This window comes from Carassius auratus, unplaced genomic scaffold (assembly GCF_003368295.1).
Source record: "Carassius auratus strain Wakin unplaced genomic scaffold, ASM336829v1 scaf_tig00003484, whole genome shotgun sequence".
Classification (NCBI taxonomy): domain Eukaryota; kingdom Metazoa; phylum Chordata; class Actinopteri; order Cypriniformes; family Cyprinidae; genus Carassius; species Carassius auratus.
Genome location: NW_020523525.1, coordinates 99,152 through 116,106, shown reverse-complemented (window position 1 = coordinate 116,106; position 16,955 = coordinate 99,152). Strand labels below are relative to the sequence as shown.

General features: G+C 41.7%; 1 pseudogene; it reads left to right on the top strand.

Moving 5' to 3' along the window:
• LOC113070205 (teneurin-2-like) overlaps positions 1–16,955 on the top strand; it is a 33,314-nt pseudogene extending 16,359 nt beyond the window's left edge.

The following is a 16,955-nucleotide window of genomic DNA, read 5'->3' as shown; positions in this document are numbered from 1 at the left end:
TGTATCGATTGTTGTCAGTGGTGCTAGAACATCTACCTGTCTCTTTCCACTGTATTTCTTGGAATAACTGACAGATGTGTCGGCTAATGGGAAGTGCATGGGATTATTTTGACAGCAGTTGTTGGACTGATGGTATCACTTTGGATTTATTGGTTATAGAGCAGCTGATGTGTTCTTGTTTGTTCTGTGTTCTCCAGTCTGGCATCACTGATCAGAGGTCAGGTGGTGACGACAGATGGAACCCCACTGGTGGGAGTAAATGTGTCGTTTGTCAAGTACCCGCAGTATGGCTACACCCTCACACGCCAGGATGGAACGTAAGTTACCCGCAGCACTCCTACCAACCGGAGTTGAACGCAAAAGAATTGACATGCTTTTTAAATTGTACTTCAACTGAGAAGTGTGGTAGCAAACTGGATGCAGAAATGCAATTTAAATATGAATGTATTGTTTTTTTTAACTGGAAAAGCAGTTCATAAGACAAAGTTTGATTGTTGGCTTGACAGCTTTGTTTCAATGTTGTAAAAATGGTTTAAGGGATGGATGGTGTCTTGTGGCCATTTAAATTCAAAGTCATACCCGTGAATTCATAGGAAGCCAATGCTTCGGTTCTGAGTTTTGGCCAACCCTGGTACCTGCACATCCAAGCCGATCATCCAAGCAACAAACAACCCTTTCCCCTCTGAAACACTTTGATTATGTCTGCCGCCAAGCCTTATTTTGTTACTTACTTGTTTACATATGCTTCTAGTGATTTAGAGAGCTACATGCTAACTGAACAAATCTTTATTAGATTCATTAAGAGCCGGGTAAACTCAGTCTTTCCATTGAAATGACTGCAATCTATCAAAACAATGAATTATCCCTCCCAGAGAAATGGTATTTTTAATGGTAAAAGCATTCAGAATGTAATGGCGCTATCAATAACAGAATAACACAAGTACATATTTGTTTTACACTCTGTTTGCCTTTCCCCTTTCCTCTCGCTCTGTGTCATTAGATTTGACCTGATTGCCAATGGTGGAGCGTCTCTCACCCTCCGATTTGAGCGGGCTCCATTTTTGAGTCAAGAGCGCACAGTGTGGCTCCCGTGGAACATTTTCTACGCCATGGACACTCTGATGTTAAAGACAGAGGAGAACACCATCCCGAGCTGTGACCTCAGCGGCTTTGTGAGGCCTGATCCTGTGGTGGTGGCCTCCCCACTTTCTTCTTTCTTCAGTTCCAGACCAGGAGAGAGGTCCATCATTCCAGAGACACAGGTATGATGAAATCCTCGCTTCCTTGAAACATTCATTACTGTAATTTGCTGATTAATGTGTTTTGATTAATAGGATCCTTTCATTAGACTTTACGTTTCAATTTTGCTCACTTCAGTGTCCCAAATAGTGTTCTTTTTTCACTTTATTCATGTTCCTTTACCACTCTCTCTTTGGTCATTAAATTAGTTGACAGGTTGTTAACCTCATGAAACTCACAGGTCATCATCCCTCATCAACCATTTTCACTCTAATTATATTCTTTTTTTGCTTTTCCCCTTCCATTCATCTTTTTAGTCTTTCTTCTAACTGCCTGACCTTCTTAATCATCTCCTATTCTTATTTGAAAATACCCTTTTCCTGTGACGTGAAACTCATTCTTCCATCTCTCCGACAGGTTCTGCATGAGCAGCTAGAGATTCCCGGCACCAATCTGAAACTCTGTCACCTGAGTTCTCGGACCTCAGGTTACCGCTCTTTGCTCAAGATCACCATGACTCAAGCCGTGGTGCCTCTCAGCCTGGTTAAAGTCCATCTGATGGTTGCCGTAGAGGGACACCTCTTTCAGAAGTGGTTCCATGCTTCACCCAACCTCGCATACACCTTTATCTGGGACAAGACGGATGCATACGGTCAGCGTGTCTATGGCCTCTCTGATGCAGTGGGTAAGCATACATAATTAATTTAGAATGGATTGGTGACTTAGTTATTAGCACACATCCTCCGAAACAAAGTTGTTATCCTATTGCAGTTACTGGTTCTACAAAAATAAAAAATGTTGTGTAATTTTGATTGAGGCTGAAAACGAGGCTGAAAAAGAAGCTCTTGTTTAATTAGTGCACATATTAAACTCTCCTCTTATGAACCTCTTTTGAAATGGTTAAGTTAAAGAGCTCTTATTATTTGCACAGCTTGGGTTGTGTGCTTTCACCATTTTGCAAATCCGTCTTATCATAAAAACATTCCTTCACTACTTTAAGTAACATTAATAACAGATGTTCTCCACATCACAACAACCAATATCCACCTAATCCATTATAAAAAAAATAATTAAAAAAGGCATCCTCAAGATCAGCTTGATGGGTGTTTATTTGGGACCCTGGCCGACTGTAGTGACCGCTCAGGACACATTGCAGTTAAACAGCCATGGGTAATCGGTCACTCTGCTGACTGAACACACAGTGAGAGTTAACACATCAGACAGGATTCGTGCTCGTGCGTGTGAACGTAGGACCCAAAGATCATTCAGCCTGACCGTCCCTGTCAGAGAAGCACACAGGTTCAGAGAGCAGCCGCAGTGAGCTGAGGGAAACGCTGAGAGCAGCACTCTGTCTGGTGTGACCTCCTTATAGCACCCACTAATCTCTCTTTGTCTTTCCGCCGCTTTCTCAGCCTGTCTACCTTCCAGCTCTCTACATCTTTTTCATTTATATTTTGAGGTACCCACAGTCCCACTTGGGTCTACCCAGCTATAAATTCTCACCTGCCTCGTCAGTATATCTCCATATGTATTTATGCTAATGGCTTCATGGAGTTGTGCTCCACTTTTCAAGAAATGGAAGGAAAAGTTTTTTGTTGAAGCGCGTCTCTTGCAATGACCCTGTGGCAGCAGCACAGATCACACGGTCCTCTTGGAGAAGTGAAAGCTGAAGTCATGTCCAGCCACAGGGTGTCTGAACAAATCACGTTCACACCTTACCGAGGTGCTTTGTGTTTGTGAAAGCACCCAAGCTGTGGTGATTTGTGATGGCTTGCCCAGAACCTGATATGTCCTACTTCTGCCCAGCAGTCTGCAAAGAGAAATGTTGTGATGATTGTTGCAGGTTCATTTATAGCTTACCTCGTATATGTGTCTCTAATTGCTGAATTTGTATCGTATCTCTGAATGTTCTGGCTTTTAATTTAACATGTGGTTTTCAAATAAATATTTATATTCTCCCTCACTGTTTCCCAGCTAGACTCCCCATCCAATCTGCTTGCATTGTATGTAAATTAATCATCTCTAATATTGGCCTGTCATGTAGTTAATTAAATGCTGTTTTGATACATTTTGTGTACTCTCTTTTTTTTCCCTCTCTCTGTCTTCGTCCCCAAGTCTCTGTGGGGTATGAATATGAATCATGTCCTAGTCTGGTGCTGTGGGAGAAGAGGACTGCTATGCTTCAAGGCTATGAGCTGGAACCTTCCAATCTGGGCGGCTGGTCTCTGGACAAACACCATATACTCAACCTGCGCAGTGGTATGAGCCTCATGTTCTTGCACGGGGGTGAAATGCATTTGTTTTGTATTTATTTATTAAATTATTTAGATGGGGCATTAGTGGCAGCACTTGATGCCATAATGAAATAAGACATACCCAAAGGAGAACAATATATAAATAAATTAACTTTTCTGGACCAGTCTCAGACCCGCTGAGACTGAGATTTGAGGTGACACACAGGAAGTCGGATGTGTTGTGATGCCTGGCTGCTTTCAGTGAAAGAGCCTGTCATTTTGATCAATAATTTAATGTAATGCTCTGAAAACGTGGTTGTAATGTTCAGAAATGGCTCAGGTAAACAGCTTTTACTAAAAATGGTCTTTTGGAAATAGCACTTTCTTTTTCCATTTAAATGTTTATTGTTTCTTTATTCATCTGACACCAGGCATCCTTCATAAGGGCAGCGGTGAGAACGTCTTTGTGTCCCAGCAGCCACCTATCATCACAAGCATCATGGGTAATGGGCGTCGACGAAGCATCTCATGCCCGAGCTGTAATGGCCTGGCTGATGGAAATAAGCTGTTGGCACCTGTAGCCCTGGCAGCAGGCATTGATGGCAGCCTCTACGTCGGAGACTTAAATTTTGTTCGCAGAGTTTATCCCAACCTCAATACCACACGCATACTGGAGCTCAGGTATTAGAAAAAGGAGCAGAGGAGACTTTTGTTTTCAGGCCCGTTCAAACCAAGAATGATAACTACAGTGCTATAGTTAACTATAATTTAAAACAAAGTTTTTAAAATCATTGTAAACTGAAAAGAAAAGCAGTCCACAACTAATAACAATAACAGCTCAGGGGAACAATATCATTGGAATCACTTTCATTTTTTTCCAGCTAATGATAAAAACATTAGCAGCCAATTAGACTTCATCCTGCTTTTAAAAGGCTTGAGCATTTAAAGTGGCAGACGACAAAACTGCGGCAACACACTTTTAATAAGCGTTATTGTAGACGCTAATATAGTTATCGTCCTTGGGGAGAATTTTACTTTTATCTAGATTTAATTGTTATATATTTTTTTAAATCCATTTACTCTTAAGTAATATACACAATATATATTCTGTCATGATATATTGGAATCATAATCGGGATTCTTGTTCTTTTCTTCATTTACAGAAATAAGGATTTTCGACACAGGTGTGCCTTCACTTAATATAAATATAGAGATAAAGCAACGCATTATGCCTAATTGCAGCACTGACTCTGTAATGACCTTGTTTTTCGTAGTAACAACCCGACTCATAAGTACTTCCTGGCTGTGGACCCTGTCTCTGGGGCTCTGTTCATCTCTGACACAAATTCTCGGCGAATCTACAAGGTGCGATCGCTCACAGGGGGAAGACTGCTGGCCGACAATGCCGAAGTGGTGGCGGGCACAGGAGAACAGTGCCTGCCCTTTGATGAGAGATGCGGGGACGGCGGCAAAGCTGTAGAAGCCACTCTCATGAGCCCCAAAGGTGAGGTTGAAGCATTGAAGAAAACCAAAACAGAAGCTAGATCTTATTGCTTATTGCATGGGTTATCCCCTTCACATCAGATGAAATCACACTAATGTCTCTGTCTGAGGTGAAGAAATGTTTCTGCAGGCTGTCTTTACATCTGCTTCCTTTGTAGCAGTGACTCCGAACATGGATAAAAAGAGCCTTATCCCTCAGCTGCTTCCACAATCACAGAGAACACCCAACCTTAAGCTATTAATTAATTTCTGAATGTGCTATGGGGAGTGTGAGTCTCCGGCTTCGATTATCGGAGTCTCTTGGTATTCTCTCTCTCTCTGTCTGTCTCTCAAAGATAATGTTACTTAATTGTGGTGGCTCTTTTAACTCTCATGTTACAGTTCAGAGCTGTAAGCGAGCGTATTTCTGTATTATACAGCGCTGGTGTTTAGGTAGATCACACAGAAGGAAAAATCACAGTGAGTTGTCTTAAATATTTTTGGTGATTGTTTCAGACATTCTCAGTGAGATTAGCAGGAAGAGTTCTGAATAAAGTCACGATGAAATGGAAGTACTGTATGACAGATCTTTACTTCCATATTGTGATGTACATCCAAGTGAAAGATTTTTGCATTTAGCATTTAATTACTGATTGAATGGAGCCAGGTTTGAAAGCTGATTGTGGACTGACTAAATGATTGCAGAAGTCTTAAGATGCGATCTCAACAATCTCTCACACTGTACAAAGATCTATATTTCTCATAAAATGCTATCCATATCTATTTTTAATTGCTGTACATTTGTCATTGGACTCATTTGTGTTTATTTTCCCTAATAAAGTGAAGTAACATATCTCAGAACTTGTGAAAAAGCACCAACTGATCAATTAAACTTTCCTCTGGAGATTCTCTTTAGATAGTTATATATAAACAAATAATTTTTTTACCTTATTTATACCAGTTCCTAATGTCTTGCGTTAATGACCAAGTAAATATTAAATAAAATAACAGTTCAAAAAATATCTGAACTTATTGAATCTGCTTTTATGGATTCTGCATGCACACAATGGGTCACAAATTCAAAGTTCAACGTTCAAATTGAATTTAGTAACTGGAATTGGAGCTCAGTATATCCAATCAAAACAAATATAGCAATGAAAAAGGAAAAGATAAAGGTACAATGATAACTTGGAGCGGGTTTTAAAAGTGAAATCCAGGAAAAAAGATAGCCAGTCTGACACCAAACTGTCAAGGATGTCACATTGTCACATTTTCTGTATTTGACGTTGAATTTGAGCTTCTTGAGAGAGAGAGAGAGAGAGAGAGAGAGAGAGTAGAGAGGTGACACACTACACAGGCCTCATTACCGATTCCCAAATGACTTCACAGTGAAAAGGCTCAGTCAAGTGCACTCAGTCTCTCCCCTCATGCTATTTGTCTCCCCGTCTTTTTGTTCAAACCCCTCTGCATCATACACCTACACAGGTCCATTCTATGAGCATCTTCTTGTCGGCACCTCGAGATATTCTCGTCTGCTCTGCCACTGGTGTCTGATAAGGGGAATTGATGGGTTGACACAGGAGTGACGTTGATGGACGTGTATTATTTGCTAGCTTATATAGGACAGAGGCTTGGGAGGGAAAGACGAATTGAGCAGAGCCTGAAGATAAACTTAGAACAGGTTGAAACCAGATCAAAGATTCACTTGCTTTGATCATTAAGAACAGCAGAATACAAAAATAAACGAGTCTGGCAGGCAAAGGGTTTGTGAGTCTGCAATGCATCACCCCTGAACTTCCTGCTTGACTCTTGACCTGTTTGTGTCTCTTTTCAGGTATTGCTGTAGATAAAAACGGGCTGATGTACTTTGTGGATGCCACCATGATTAGGAAGGTGGATCAAAACGGCATCATCTCTACTCTCCTGGGCGCCAATGACCTCACTGCTGTGCGCCCACTGAGCTGCGATTCCAGCATGGATGTCAGTCAGGTCAGCACGTCGACAGCCCACATTATAAATTATTCACAGGCAGAAACAGGAACTCGGAAGGTTCATTTGATCATAAAATCTAATTCTTTAAATCCTGACGCTTCAAAACAGAGCTGAAAGTGCAGATATGCAAATATTAATCATGTCTAGCAGGCTTGCAAAAACTTGATCAGAAGCCTAGAAGATGATACATGGTTAATCTGAAAGCTTAATTTAAAAACTTTAAATCATTTATCTCCAGGTACGCTTGGAGTGGCCCACCGACTTGGCGGTAAACCCCATGGATAACTCTCTGTATGTGCTAGAGAACAACGTTATTCTACGCATCACTGAAAACCACCAAGTGAGTATCATCGCGGGGCGTCCCATGCACTGCCAAGTGCCTGGCATTGACTATTCCCTTAGCAAATTGGCCATCCACTCCGCCCTGGAGAGTGCCACGGCTATTGCCATCTCCCATACGGGTGTGCTCTACATTGCCGAGACGGACGAGAAGAAGATCAACCGCGTGCGGCAAGTTAGCACCAACGGAGAGATGTCACTGCTGGCTGGCGCTGCGTCAGAGTGCGACTGCAAGAACGACGTCAACTGTAACTGCTTTGCAGGAGACGACGGATATGCTACAGACGCCAACCTCAACTCCCCCATGTCTCTGGCTGTCTCACCGGATGGCACGCTATACATTGCAGACCTCAATAACATTCGGATCCGGGCTGTGCGCACTAACCGACCAGGGCCTTCAGCACTGGGCCAATATGAGGTCGCATCCCCTCAGGAACAAGAGCTGTATGTGTTTAATGAGGAGGGTCTTCACCTACAGACCATCAGTCTTGTGACAGGTCTGCCTCTCTACAACTTCAGCTATGGCCCTGATGGAGAGGTGGCCACAGTGGTGGATAACTGCAATAATACAGTGAAAGTGCGGAGGGACGGGGCAGGGCAGGGTGGAGCGGGACTGCTCAGGCTCGTCCTGCAGCCCGAGAATCAGGTGGTTACGCTGGGACTGGATCCTGCAGGAAGCCTGCGATCCATCTCTGCTCTCAACCAGGAGATCGTTCTGATGGGATACAATGGAAACACTGGTTTGTTGGCTACCAAAGCTGATGAGACTGGCTGGACAACCTTTTATGAGTAAGTTGCAATGTGTCTGTTTTTTATGTAGCATGCAGACATCTTTGTATATGCATGAAACAGTCAACATAAATTTTATTTAGCATTTTCTTCACATTCCGATCAGCCCAAAGAGATATGCAAAGTTACTGATAAACATTCACTTTCAAGTGAATAAAATGTATCAGTGACTCAAGATTTTTACATTAGTTGATTAAACCTGTTTAGCAAATGTTTACAGTGGCGGGTGTGAAACACCGACTTATCCTATTTGGTGATAATCATGCGCTCCTGGGATAAACGATCAATCTAGCGATTATTTTTTCGATGCATCGATTAATCTAACGATTAATTTTTTCAGACCGATTCGATTTCGATTATCTCCCCATTAATTGACTACTAACAATTTATACATGTTGATTTACATATCTGAATGAAAAAAAACATGAATTCATTAACATTGCAATATATGTTTATTGCTCTAAAAATTACAAAATAAAAGACTGACTAAGAATGCATTACTTTGCACTTGTATAGAGATAGCATTCAATAAAACCTTGAAGCCTTGAAAACACATAGCTTACTGAAACAAGCTTACTGAACACATAGGGCCTAGCTTACTGAAAAAAAGTTCTTCTTTCAGATGAAAATAACAACAACTTGATGTCTAGCATTCAATAAAAAAAGGCCACCCAAAATACTTGTTTAGAGCAATTGAAAGAATACAGTAACTAATGTAAACTTGAGGGCTTTAAAGGTGCTGTAGGGAACTTTTGTAAAAAAATATTTTTTACATATTTATTAAACCTGTCATTATGTCCTGACAGTAGAATATGAGACAGATAATCTGTGAAAAAAATCAAGCTCCTCTGGCTCCTCCCAGTGGTCCTATTGCCATTTGCAGAAACTCCATCGTTCCCGGTAAAAAATAACCAATCAGAGCTGCGGTCCATAACTTTCAAAATGTAGAAAAATGTTAATAATAAGTGAGTACACCATGAATCCATTTTCCAAACCGTGTTTTTGGCTTGTCCTGAATCACTAGGGTGCACCTATAATAAGTGTTTATATTCGGACTATTTTAGATTGCTTCGGGGATACCGCGGCGGAGTAACCCAGTACCTTTGTGATTCTTCATAGACATAAACAGAGAGAAGTAGTTCCGGCTATGATGTTCTTCCGCAAGACGCAAACAGTTCTGTTTATTAACCGCTATAGCGACAAAAGTTTCCTACCGCAGCTTTAAGCTAATACAGAGAGTGCTTTTCCAAAAAAATAAAAAATAAATACAAATTAACAGTGGGAGCCAGCAGCCTGTCATGGAGAAAAAAAAAATCTCTGAATGCTCCACGTGAAACTTTGGCGTTCCGCCCTTTTTCTATCGTGTCTGATGATTATATGCACGATGGAGAGAGAGAGAGAGAGCAAGACAGCGCTCGTGTAGTTTGAAGACTGTGAGTGCGCGAGCGCGCGTGAAACTTTGGTGTTTCGCCCTTTTTCTATCGTATTTAATGATTTTGATTAATATGCACAAGGGAGAGAGAGAGCAAGATGCGCTCGTGTTGTTTGAAGACTGTGAGCGCGTGCACAGCCGGGGCTCTCTCTCGTACGCGCCCTGTCAGGCCAGCAGTCATTCTATTCTACATCACTCACCGATCAAATAAGGCTTTGACCGCCACCAAAAAAAGATCAATGCAGAAAAACCCATGGATTGGTTCTATAACGTTGGACAGAATGTTGATCCGGCCATCGCGTATATTCAGCGCACATAAGGTAAATGTTTTGCAAATGTTTTTTAGAGAAATAAAAACAGGTCGACGAATCGATGCGCATATTTTGCATCGAAGTATTTTTTGCGTCGACGTCATCGATGACCTCGACGCGTTGTCCCAGCCCTATGCGCTACCATTCAAAAGTTGGGGCCAGTTTTGTTTAACTGTTTTTATCATTAATAAAATATGCATTTCTTGAGGTTTCCCATATCAGGAATACATTACATTTTCAAATATGTTAAAATGGGGAACAGTTATGTGGAATTGTAACAATATGTATTACTGTATTATTACTCTATTCCAGCCTTGGTGAGCTTAAAATACCTTTTCAGAAATATTACTAACTCCAAACTTTTGAATGATAGTGTGTCACTGAACACTTTGGTTGAAAGCTAGAGATATCCAGTAGGAATATCCATTATTTGACTTTGAAGAGAGTGCTGGATAAATTCCTCTCTTTCCTACAGAGTTCTGTTGCAACCCTGCAACACACCTGCCTGTAATTTCCAAGGGAACATGAAGCTCTTGATTAACTTTTTCAGGTGTGTTTGATTAGAGTTGGAACACTCTGCAGGAAAGTAAATCTCCAGGAACAGGAGAGCGCAAGCTTGCTCCTGAGAATGCAGAATTCCCCACACTCCAGTGCACTGGCACAGACATCAGCCAGACTGTGACAGATCTGTGGCAGGATCCAGATCTGCTCCCTAATGTAATGTTACAGAGAGAGAGAGAAAGAGAGAAACAGGCAGGGATAGAACTGAAGCTCTATGGGGTGATTGTCTAGATGACACAGTTTGTTTTTTGAGATGGTCAAAGATTGGGTATAGTTATGATTGTTTCCAGTGCTTTACAAATATGAATTTGAAAATGTTTTGTGCTAACATTTAGTGTATTTTCAGGTATGACAGTGAAGGACGGCTAACCAATGTGACGTACCCCACGGGGATGGTTACAAGTCTGCATAGGGAGATCGAAAAATCCATCAACATTGACATTGAGAGCTCCAACAGAGATGATGACATCACCGTTATCACGAATCTTTCATCGGTAGAAGCGTCTTATACTGTTGTGCAAGGTATGTCTTCTCACGAGTCGTTTTGAATTTGTATTGGGTTTAAGAAATCATTTTGTAAAAGATTCTCTGGTTGGGTTCGTATTTCGATTCATTTTGAACTTTATTGTTTTATATATCATTGCATGCAAACTTACTCTGCGAGATACAGATACCCCCGACATCCATGTGGGAGGATTGAAGCCAAAGAACTTTATGATTCAGTGCAGAAAACACCATTCGTTTTCACTCCCATGCCTAGTGCTCCAGTTGTATTTTGCTGTGATGCATATGATTCAAAACAAATTCATTACCTTATCCCAAGAAAATATTCACAGGCTTCCATCTGCCCTCGACCACAAACCCCACCGTCCCAAAGCTTATTTCATCTGTTAAGATGAAAGGACAGAAAGACAGAGCGGGAGAGCAACAATGTTTTACTTCCTTCCCATGGCAGACTAAACCATAAAGTCAAACTTCAATACAACTAGACGTAACACAGGATGAGGGAGGAACCTTCTGATTGAACTACTGAGGATTCAGTCCAAGGAGAACGTTCCTCAGATCACGCTTTCGAATCTAACCTTGACACGCTCATGGGGTGAATAATAAATTGACTAAACGCCTCTAAAAGGTTCCATATAAATTATAACTATATTATCTCAAATTACGAACGTACCTTGTGCTCATAAATTAGTTTCATTGTTGGTAATTTATTTATAGTGGATGTTCTGAAGCATAATAAATGTTTGTGGCATTCTGAAACAAGGGGATTTGAGGCTTCACATCATTTGTTATATCTTTTATGATCTTAAGAAAGACAGCCAGACTGTTCTTGAGCTGATGAATGCCCTCCAGCCCTTTCATGAGTTCAGAATAAATCAAGCCTTTTTTTGTAGTTGTCGTTTTGTACTCTTGTCATGTTGAAAATTTGTTACGAAATATTTTTTTTGTTCTTAATTTAATGGTAATTTGATGTCACTCTGTTGCCCCCTGCAGATCAAGTACGGAACAGCTACCAACTGTGTAACAATGGCACTCTGAGAGTAATGTACGCCAATGGGATGGGCATCAGTTACCACACCGAGCCCCATATCCTGGCAGGATCAGTGAGTCCCACCATCGGCCGCAGGAACATCTCCCTTCCCACTGATAACGGTCTGAACTCTATCGAGTGGAGGCTGCGCAAAGAACTGTCCAAGGGCAAGGTCACTGTGTTTGGCAGGAAACTTCGGGTGGGCACTCGCTCTAAGATTTTTATTCAAATATTGTAATATATTGTTTTTACATTGATCATGAGGTTTTCATGTCTAATATTTGTGCAATTTGCAGGCACATGGGCGCAATCTCCTGTCAATAGATTTTGATAGGAACACACGGACTGAGAAGATCTATGACGACCACAGGAAGTTCACCCTTAGGATCACGTATGATGCCCAGGGCAGGCCTGCGATATGGCAGCCGAGCAGCAGCCTTGCAGTGGTGAATGTGTCGTACTCCAGCACAGGCCATCTAGTGGGGCTACACCGAGGAAGTATGAGTGAGAGAACAGAGTTTGACCCACAGGGCCGAATCCTTTCACGCTCTTTTGTGGATGGAAAGGTCTGGAGCTACAGTTACCTGGACAAGGTGAGATCATTGTGAGAGTTGGGTAAAGATGTATTTAGAAATGTAGAAATTTAAAAAGAAATTTAGAAATGTTGTTGTTGTTTGCTTTGCTTTGCTTTAAAATGTTGAAATATACTGAAAATGTAAGTAAAATAAAATATTTTGTCAGATAATATACCATGAATTAGGATTTATATATTTTTTTTAACTTTTCCTTTTAATTGGACATTTTTATTTTTATTTTTTTAAGCGTATATTTAACTCAAAAGAGTGAGATTTAAGCTTAGAACTGGGGGAGGGGGCAATAATAGTTAAATTGTTTATAATTATGAATAATTCATGATTATGATAATTATATTAATAATTGTTAATAAAACAAAATGTTGTTTCATTATAGTCCAGGTCATTATTGTTAACTAAAACGTCATTAAAAACAATAATTTATGCTCATTGAATCTAAGGCAAAAAAATCAGAACAAAAAAAAATAATTTGATTATAAACTTAAAAAGCAAAATAAAGAAATATAGAATTATATATATTTTTAAGTATTTTTTAAGAAAATTATAAAAAAATAAGATTACCAAGAAAAATATTACAACTTATATACATACACAAATCTACTCCAAAAAATACCAACATTTAGTGCAGAAACTCTGATGCATGATTACATTTTGAATTATGACAGCTTGTTAAAAGATGTTGTTGCTCATTAATTTCAATGTGATAATGATGATCTGAAAATATTTCTCTCCACAGTCCATGGTGCTGCTCCTGCAGAGTCAGAGACAATACATCTTTGAATTCGATGCGTCTAACCACATCACTGCTGTCACCATGCCCAGCGTCGCCCGTCACACCATGTTCACTCATGTCTCCATCGGCTACATCCGCAACACCTACAACCCGCCAGAGAGCAACGCGTCCATCATCTACGATTTCAGCGAGGATGGGCGCCCCCAGGCCACCTACTTCCTAGGTACTGGCCGTCGTGTGCTCTACAAATACGGCAAGCTGGCCAAGCTCTCCGAGATCTTGTATGACAGCACAGCCATCACCTTTGGCTACGACGAGACAGCTGGCGTACTAAAAATGGTCAACTTGCAAAGCGGTGGCTTTTCGTGCACGATTCGCTATCGTAAAATGGGTCCCCTGATTGACAAGCAGATCTATCGCTTCTCGGAAGAAGGTATGGTGAATGCACGCTTCGACTACACCTACCATGACAATAGTTTCAGAATCGCAAGCATGAAGCCAGTAATCAGCGAGACGCCACTTCCTGTTGATCTATACCGCTATGACGAGATCTCCGGAAAAGTAGAGCACTTTGGAAAGTTTGGCGTCATCTACTACGACATAAATCAGATAATCACCACTGCCGTCATGACCCTCAGCAAGCATTTCGATGCGCACGGCCGAATCAAAGAAGTTCAGTATGAGATCTTCCGCTCTCTCATGTACTGGATGACGGTGCAGTACGACAACATGGGCAGAGTAATCAAGCGAGAGTTAAAGATTGGCCCCTATGCCAACACCACCCAGTACCGCTACGAGTACGACAATGACGGACAACTCAGTGGCGTCAAGGTGAACGATTGGTCCACTTGGCGCTACAGCTATGACTTAAACGGCAACCTACACCTGCTCAACCCGGGTAACAGCGCCAGGCTCATGCCGCTCCGCTATGACCTACGAGACCGCATCACACGACTGGGTGACGTCCAGTACCGTCTGGATGAGGACGGTTACCTCAGCCAAAGGGGCGGCGATGTGTTTGACTACAACTCTAAAGGCCAGCTGGTGCGCGCCTATAGCCGTGCAGCTGGAGGATGGAGCGTCCAGTACCGTTACGATGGACTCGGACGGAGAGTGTCTACTAAGAACAGTCTGGGTCAGCACCTCCAGTTCTTTTATGCTGACCTGAACAACCCAACTCGGGTCACGCATGTGTTCAACCACTCCAGCTCGGAAATCAGCTCTTTGTACTATGACCTGCAGGGCCATCTGTTTGCCATGGAGGTGAGCAGTGGGGAGGAGTACTACATCGCCTCTGACAACACTGGTACGCCACTGGCTGTCTTTAGTAGCAATGGGCAGATGATCAAACAGGTGCAATACACCGCTTATGGGGAGGTGTACCACGACTCCAACCCTGAGTTTCAGCTTGTCATCGGCTTCCACGGTGGGCTTTACGACTCGCTTACCAAGCTGGTGCATTTCACCCAGAGAGACTATGATGTTCTAGCAGCCAGATGGACGTCGCCTGATTACACCATGTGGCAGAAGATCGGAAAAGATCTGGCACCCTTTAACCTATACATGTTCAAGAATAACAACCCTCTCAGTGATATGCTGGATGTCAAGAATTATGTCACAGGTGGGAACTTGTAATTGGGTGCTGTTGCAGTTTAGCAAATTAGTTCATTAGGTCAATTTCACATGTTAATTAAATGCTAGTATTGGTTTATAAATAATGTGATTTTTTTTTTTTTTTGGCAAATGTTCAGTCATATTTAAATCAACAATATTCAGAAACTGTATATGCTACAGATGGTTCACTCTTACATATATATGAATAGGAGAAATATGATATATTAAATATATATTTTATGTATATACACTACCATTCTGCAGTACATGGTCAGTTAAGTTTTTTTGTTTGTTTGTTTGTTTTTTAAGAAATTATTACTTTTATTTAGCAAAGACACATTAAATTGATCAAAAAAGACATTAAGGACATTTCTGAAGTTAGATTAAAGATTTGTTTCAAACATCATATATATAAGCAAAATATATATCTACTTATTTTTCATATAAGTTTTTGCCATATGATGTACTTCATTTTATGTTTTTTTTTTTTTTTGTTATTATTATTTAAATCACATGGGCCTATTTATTGCCTATGTTGTAAACCCCAAAAGCTTAAGCTTAAACTCCTTTTCTATGTATTTTTCATCGCAGATGTGAAGAGTTGGCTCGTGATGTTTGGCTTCCAGCTTAGCAACATTATCCCAGGCTTTCCCAGACACACACACTATTTTGTGGATCCACCATATGAGCTCCTCGCCAGTCAAGAAAGTGAAAACGGCCAGGTGAGTCACCACATTAATACCAAAGTAAATCCTAAGGGAATTACTTTTGTTTTCCAATGGCAGCAAATCAGTGAATCTTGAACTAGGTGATCTAGCTTGCATTTACTAAGGCCTTTAATTGTCTTCTTGCAGCTGATAACCGGAGTTCAGCAGGAAGCTGAAAGGCACAACCAAGCATTCATGGCTCTGGAGGGACGGCTTCTTGACAAAGAGCGCAAGACCAAACATGAGAAACCAGGCCACTGGTTTGGCACGAGTACCCCCATCATCGGACGAGGGGTGATGTTGGCGGTGAAAGAAGGCCGTGTGGTCACAGGGGTCTCCAGCATGGCCAGCGATGACAGCAGGAAGGTGGCCCTGGTGCTCAATAGCGCCATCTACTTAGACGGAACACACTACACGCAGGATGGCCGTGACTGTCATTTCTTCATGAAGATCGGATCAGCTGACAGTGACCTTCTAGCTTTGGGACTCACCAATGGACGAAAGGCACTGGAAAGTGGGATCAATGTGACGGTAAGCGGACGATCGCGAAGAGGGGTCACCGTTGAGTTCCGGGTTCCAGCGCTTTCTCTGAGCGTGCGCTATGGATTGGCATCGGACGCCCTGGATGAGGAGAGAGCTCGGCTGTTGGAGTTGGCGCGGCAGCGGGCGCTATCAGGAGCCTGGCTGCGAGAGCAGCAGCGGGCGCGGGATAATAAAGAGGGAAGCCGCTTGTGGACTGAAGGAGAGAGACAGCAGCTCCTCTCAACAGGGAAAGTGCAGGGGTACGATGGGTACTACATTTTACCCGTGGAACAGTATCCCGAACTAGCGGACAGCAGTTTCAACATCCAGTTCTTGAGACAGAATGAGATGGGGAAGAGTAACAGTCCAAATCATTTGTTATCCCATTTGGCTTTCCCTCCGCTTATACCTTTACCGTTTTCAGTTCTTCTCTCAATCTTTTTCTCTCTCTTGCTCTGTCTTTCTCTTTTTTCCTCGCTTTTTTTCCGTTATCTCCTGAACCCACGGAGAATAATTGAACTAATGGGGAAACTCACCGAACGCTGCAGGGACTTTTAAAAGAAGAACATTCAAAAACTTTGTTAATACTGCCTCTGGCAAAAAATAAATAAATAAATAAACAATTTGAAAGACCTCGTCTTTGTTTTCCAACAATGGACGTCAAAAAGCACTGAGAAACAAAACAGAGTTACTGTTGCTGAAATACGAAAAATCCCCTTTTTAAAAAAGAATTGATATTTTTACCCATATTTTTTGGGTTACCGAGAGGATGTTGGTGCCAGATGGTACGCTTGTGATCGTGTGATCTGGATCGGAGAGGTGCTGCGAGTCTCACGCGCCATTGGAGAGGCCCAGTCTCCACGTCAGAACTGA